The sequence below is a fragment of the Cheilinus undulatus genome, linkage group 12 (genome assembly GCF_018320785.1).
Source record: "Cheilinus undulatus linkage group 12, ASM1832078v1, whole genome shotgun sequence".
Taxonomy (NCBI): domain Eukaryota; kingdom Metazoa; phylum Chordata; class Actinopteri; order Labriformes; family Labridae; genus Cheilinus; species Cheilinus undulatus.
Window position 1 is genome coordinate 3012943 of NC_054876.1, and position 6000 is coordinate 3018942.

Genomic DNA, 6000 nt, shown 5'->3' on the forward strand with positions numbered 1-6000 from the left:
TAAAAATAGTCGGCCGAGCTCTTCTCTTGTTCACACAGGATCAAGAAGAGAGAGCAACATCTGGGTGTGTACCACATTTATCTTCAGTCGGAGGAACCCATTCAGCACATTCTTTCCCTGTCACTCTCCTTCTTGGGAGCAGTGGAGAGAGAGACACTCTCATAGAGCTATTTAAAATAGTATACATATGACTATATGTGACAAAATACTACATGTATGTCAATGTGAGCATGTGTGACCTTCTGTGTCATGCCCTCTCCTGTTTATCAAACGTACTGACCGTTTACCAAACTATCTGGATCCCTGTGACCACTGTTTCTAGGCAAAGACACTGCCTTATCAATGCACTGTGTGTTAAACTTAGCAATATTTTACATGACTTAAGGTTTTGGACATTTTATATCATACTTTAGAACCATTTAGATTCACAATTTTAATTTTTAAGTCATATTTTGAGGTTTTAAAGTCACAAATTTGAATTTTATCTTACATTTGGACTTTTTCAGCTCCTAACTTTGAATTTAAATCCCAAATAATAATCCTTTTTGATTTTAAATCTTGAATTTTTATCTCATCTTGGGACCTTTATAACTCAGCAGCTTTTTTTAATTTATCTCATGGTTTAGAAATGTATCCTGTCTTTTAAATATTATCACATATTTTCAACTTCTTAACTCTTGATTTAGAATGTCTCATATCGTGACCCTTTCAACTTCTAAACATAACTTTTAATCCCAAATATTGACCTTTTTGAGTCAAAATATTAAACTTTTAATGTCACCTTTTGACCTTTTAAAGTCATGATTTTGAAATTTTTTTAGAACCTTAACTGTTAAAAATGATGATTTAAACGTTTGACTTTTTTTTTTTTTTTATTGCAAAATCATTTATCGTCAATGTCACATTTTTTTATCCTATAATTCCTCGCCGGTGGAGATGAGGTTGACTGTTTATGGGAAATTTTGACCCTGTCAGGCCCTCGTGTTAGACCCAAATTCACAATTCGGCCCCTGCTGTGGCTGAGTCTGACATCCCTGCACTATATGATCACGGCTTTGGGCGTTACAGGCAAATCTAAGTTTGACCACCTCTGAGCAGAAAGAGCCTTGCGCCCCGCTGAGGTTACTGATGCCCCTGATAGGACCCAAGAGTGGGAACCAGTGAGCTATATGCACCTACCAATGAGGAGACAAGCCTGGGTTAGTTACTTCTACAGAACGCCATCAGAGAAAGAAAAGCAAGAAAGGAGAAAAAATAAAACTAAGGCACTTAGACACTCTTCTCTCCTTTCAAAACTTCAAAAATCCATAAAACTGTCCATGCTTTTGCAGATTTTCACCCTGGTGTTGGCTCTAGTGTAGGGTTATCCAAACTTTTTCCACTGAGGGCCACATACAGAAATATAAAGAGATGGTGCAGACACTTTTTATATACCTCACCTTAAGAATGTTAAAGTTTTTAAAACCGTTCTAATGGAGGTTTAACCCTGCAAAGCAGATGGATACGCCCGTTTCTGTGTTCCTCACTGGCAAATCTGTCTTCCAAAGCTCCGATCTGAACAGTTTGGGCCCGGTTAGAAAGTGAAAAGACCAATCAACATCGAGGGGCAGTACTTTCAGACGCAGTGGAGTCATGACAACATTTCTTTGTCAAAAGAAGAACAAAGAACAGCAGTGAGTTGTTTTCTTTTCAAAAACGACAAAAGTCGCGTGCTGACATGTCTACAGTTGCCATGGTTCGCGTTATGCAGCTCTCTTTGGACTCCTCGGTAGCAGCCGCGATGTCATGTGTTTTGTTGCTCTGATTGGCCCATGAAGATGTGACAGTTTTTTTTTCAAAGATTCCGCCCTTTTCCAAACACTGTCTATGGGAGGTTTTCCAGATAGATGTGTGAAACACATCCATCTGGCGTGTCAGGTTAATGTAGGTTAAGATATACTTAGCAATTGGGTATACGTGAATGGCCTGTTAATAGCTGAAAAAGATAGTTTTACAAATTCGGTGAGACCAATCAAATCTGAAGAGAACACTGGTCCGCCCTGGCTACCACTGGCTCCGCCCCTGGAATGCCATTGGCACTGCTATTTGCTGCCATATTCCAACAACATTATAAATCTAGATATTATTATTGTTTTGAGTACCAATATCTTTATTTTTAGCACCGATGTCTGAGTTACTCTTTTAAAAACAATACATTTTTTCTTGTCAAAATGTTTACATATAAAATTTGCATGGTAGCGCTGCCTCAGAATTTGCTGTGGGCCAATCAAAAAGAAACTGCTGGCCTCATTTGGCCCGGGACGTCCCTGCTTTAGTGGAAGGACATTCTGTCCCAGCATACGTGCTGGTATGTAAACATTAAAAAAGCTAGGTTCTGGATAGCATCCCTGTGCTTTGTAAATGTTGAAAGTGACAAAAACTCACAGTTTAATTCTTATTCCTTTTTTTCTGCTGTCATCAAGTGAAGTCTACAAGTGTTTTTAAAGAGATGGGTGATAAAATGCTCCAGCAGCAAGCTGTGGTCAGTGGTAGCCCCTGCACGGTCATGTGACTGAAATCTATGAATAGGCTGAGAGCTCAACTGTTATAGCTAGAAGTGGAGAAAATCAGTGGTACTGAAAGGGCATCACTGCTGCACAAAACATCTGAACAGGATGAAAATCATCACACTTTAAAGCGTCTTTTCTTCTGGGAGAAATTCAAAAACAGCCTGCATAATATATACTGGTGAGAGTTATAATCCGGATATTACCGTAAAAGCTCTCTCTATGACAGCCAGTTTATCTTTCCAGCTTCAGTAAGCATTCACACCAACTCAACCACTCAGGTCGTCCAAACAGCTGAGAAGAGCTGAGTGACCGTGATAAAAGAGTCGGCTCAAGGCCTTTTGTTTAGTAAAATAAGGGAGATCACGCCTGTCCTCCAAAATGTGTCACTGTTTGTGTTTGCAGATGCACATGCAGCAATTTGTTGGTTTGTATGAGCGCTGCGCTCAGCAGCTACATTAACACTGCCTCAAACAGAAGCAGTCTATTAAAACAAATTAGTGTGTGAGTGTTTAGTGGAGGGGCACTGATGCTCCCCTTATAAACACACAGCCCTGATTGTGTTTTCACATATGGTTATTTTTTAAATTAATTCAAGCTTAGTCAACAAGGAGAGAAGCGCTGATCTCTGCTCTGTTTGTTTTCATATTTTCCCCGCCTAAGCCAGGCTCAGACTTCAGGAGTCTAAGGCTGATTTATCCCCGTTATAACATGACCGGAAAAAGGAGGAGAAATCTGGACAGGGACTGTTTACTGTACCAGTGTTGTTCACAAATTATCTGGTAATATGAAGTGTTTGTTTGCACAGTCCTACATATATCCAGCAGTTTGGAGAGACTTCAACAGGGCTACGCCAGAAGGAAATTACTATCCAAGGTGCATTCTGTGGGCAGATAGCGGCAAGTACGTGGAAATTGGAGTCTGTATTTTTTGGGTCCGTATTCTGATTTATAAAGCAACCACAAAAAGGTCATGTTTCAAATCTTGCACTCTTGAATCCGTAAAGTTTTATTTGTATTTACTGCAAAAATTCATTCACTGACTCAACTTTTCAAAACATCTCAGCAGGAAGAATTGAGTTTTGGCAGCAAATAGCAGTACCAATAATATCCCAGCGGCAGAGCTAGTGGCAACTAGGACTAAACAGTGCCCCCTGAAACCTGACGGGTATCCCTAAAAACCTTGCAATGCTTGGCTATTTGCATTATCAGCCATTAAGCGTTAGGTTCAGGCAGGCCACGGAGTCTAGCTCTGCCCCCGTCGGCTGATCTAGCGCAAGCCCTCATCAGCTGATGGCCAGCTAACTCGTTCTAAGCACACTATTGGCCATTCCCTCTCATTCTGCCTTATTAAACTGCTCTTGCCTGGCCACGCTGTACTGCTCTGTCTTCAAGCTGCTCTTGTAACCTTCTTCCACCCCAGCTCCTCCGATATTCTGCTTCTTACTTAAGCATGTCATATACCTTGTCTTGTGGATATTAAAGTGGGCCCAATGTCCTTATATATTCCTGTATGTGGCCCTCAGTGGAAAAAGTTTGGATACCCCTGCTCTGCAGTGACTGCCTGCTTTTAGCAGCTCTGGTTACTGTGGTAATGTTCTGATTCAGATACAAAGATAACATTCTAGAAAATCCATTAATCTAGTGTTGTAATCCTGGAACCGAACCAACCATCAACCCAAACATCAGAGACTATAAGGCATTTGATTTTGTGCAAAAACTGATTTAACAATGGAGAGAATTGCAAAAGTACAAGACTCTGGACTTAAGCTTTTGCTGTAAATCAGAGTGATTTTGTAAATCACAGAATAGTAGCTTTTCTGACACCCAAAAATCAACTGATCAATCTCTAAGCCCTTGGCTTACTGAGGCCTTGTCCACAAGGAGACCAAAACGTCATATTTCCGTTTCGTTTTGAAAAAGTTTTCCATAATTACGGTATCGTTTCAGGAATTGTCTGGATTGTCTGTAAAGGCTGTAGTATATATGCCAAGAGAGGAAGATTACAGAAAACTGCCACAAACTTTCTCCTAGTTGCCCTTCTGGTTGTTCTCCACGTTGGATTTAAGATCATCTGGTGTCTGCTGGTCATCGCAGTGATAAAAGAGCATCAGATTTTGCTGTAAAAGCCATAATAAGCTCAGTATTGTGCAGCAGGAACACAACCCTGTCATCCGCTGTCATTGCTGTTTTGGTTCAACATTTGATGCGGTGTACGTGGGCTACGCTATGTATGACGTAACCGTTTGAGGAAAGTTGAGGTTTGCTGTCCACAAGGAGACGAAACGGTAAGTGTTTACAGATTCGTTCACTCTAGGAGCCAGTTTCAAAAAGTAGTGCTTACGGCCTCCCTAAACGCCGTTTCCATGTGGATGAAACGCCAATACGACAAAAAACTATTGTGTGTACTCCTGAATTTGTCTCCATGTGGACGGGGTCTGAGACAAACATGGTGAACAAATTAACTTTAATGGTTTTTAGTTGGGTGGGCAAAGAAGAAGCTAAAATTAGCCATGAAGTCAGCAATGTAACATTACTTTGCAAAGTTTGCCCTAAGATATGAAGCATATATAACTTTAAACATTATGTTACAGACATGATATTTGAGATAATACACTCACTGACCACTTTATTAGGTACACCTGCTTAATTGCTTGTTAGCAGAAATGGCTAATCAGCCAATCACGTGGCAGCAACTCAATGCATGTAGACACATAGATGGGGTCAAGATGATTTTTTTAGGTTTAAACCGAGCATCAAAATGAAGAATGGGAATTAAATGTGGCATGGTTGTTGGTGTAATATTTCCTAAACTGCTAACCTACAGGGATTTTCATGCGCAACATCTCTATCTTTACAGAGAATGGTCCAAAAAAGGGAAAATATCCAGTGTGTCACAGTTGTGTGGAAGAAAATGCCTTGTTAATGTCAGAGGAGTGATTTGAGATAATAGAAAAGTAACAGTAACTCAAATAACCACCCGTTACAGCAGTAGAAGATGACACCAGAGCCACTCCTGTCAGCTAAGAACTGAGGCTACAGTTCACACAAGCTCACCAAACTGGACAAAAGAAAAGTGGAGAATTGTTGCCTGGTCTGATGAGTCTCCATGTGAGCTGTGACATTCAGGTGGTAGGGTCAGCATTTGGTGAGTAGGCATGGATCCATCATGCCTTGTGTCAACAGTTCAGGCTGCTGGTGGTGTAACAGTGTAGGAATATTTTCCTGGCACACAATCGTACTTGAGTATTGTTGCTGGCTGTGTCCATCCCTTTATGACCACGTTGTACCATCTTCTGATGGCTACTTCCAGATGATTAATGCACCATGTCACAAAGCTCAAATCCTCTTAAACTGGTTGCTTGAACATGACAGTGAGTTCACTGGACTCCAGTGGTCTCCACAGTCACCAGATCTCAATCCAACAGAGCACCTCTGGGATGTGCAGCAACTGT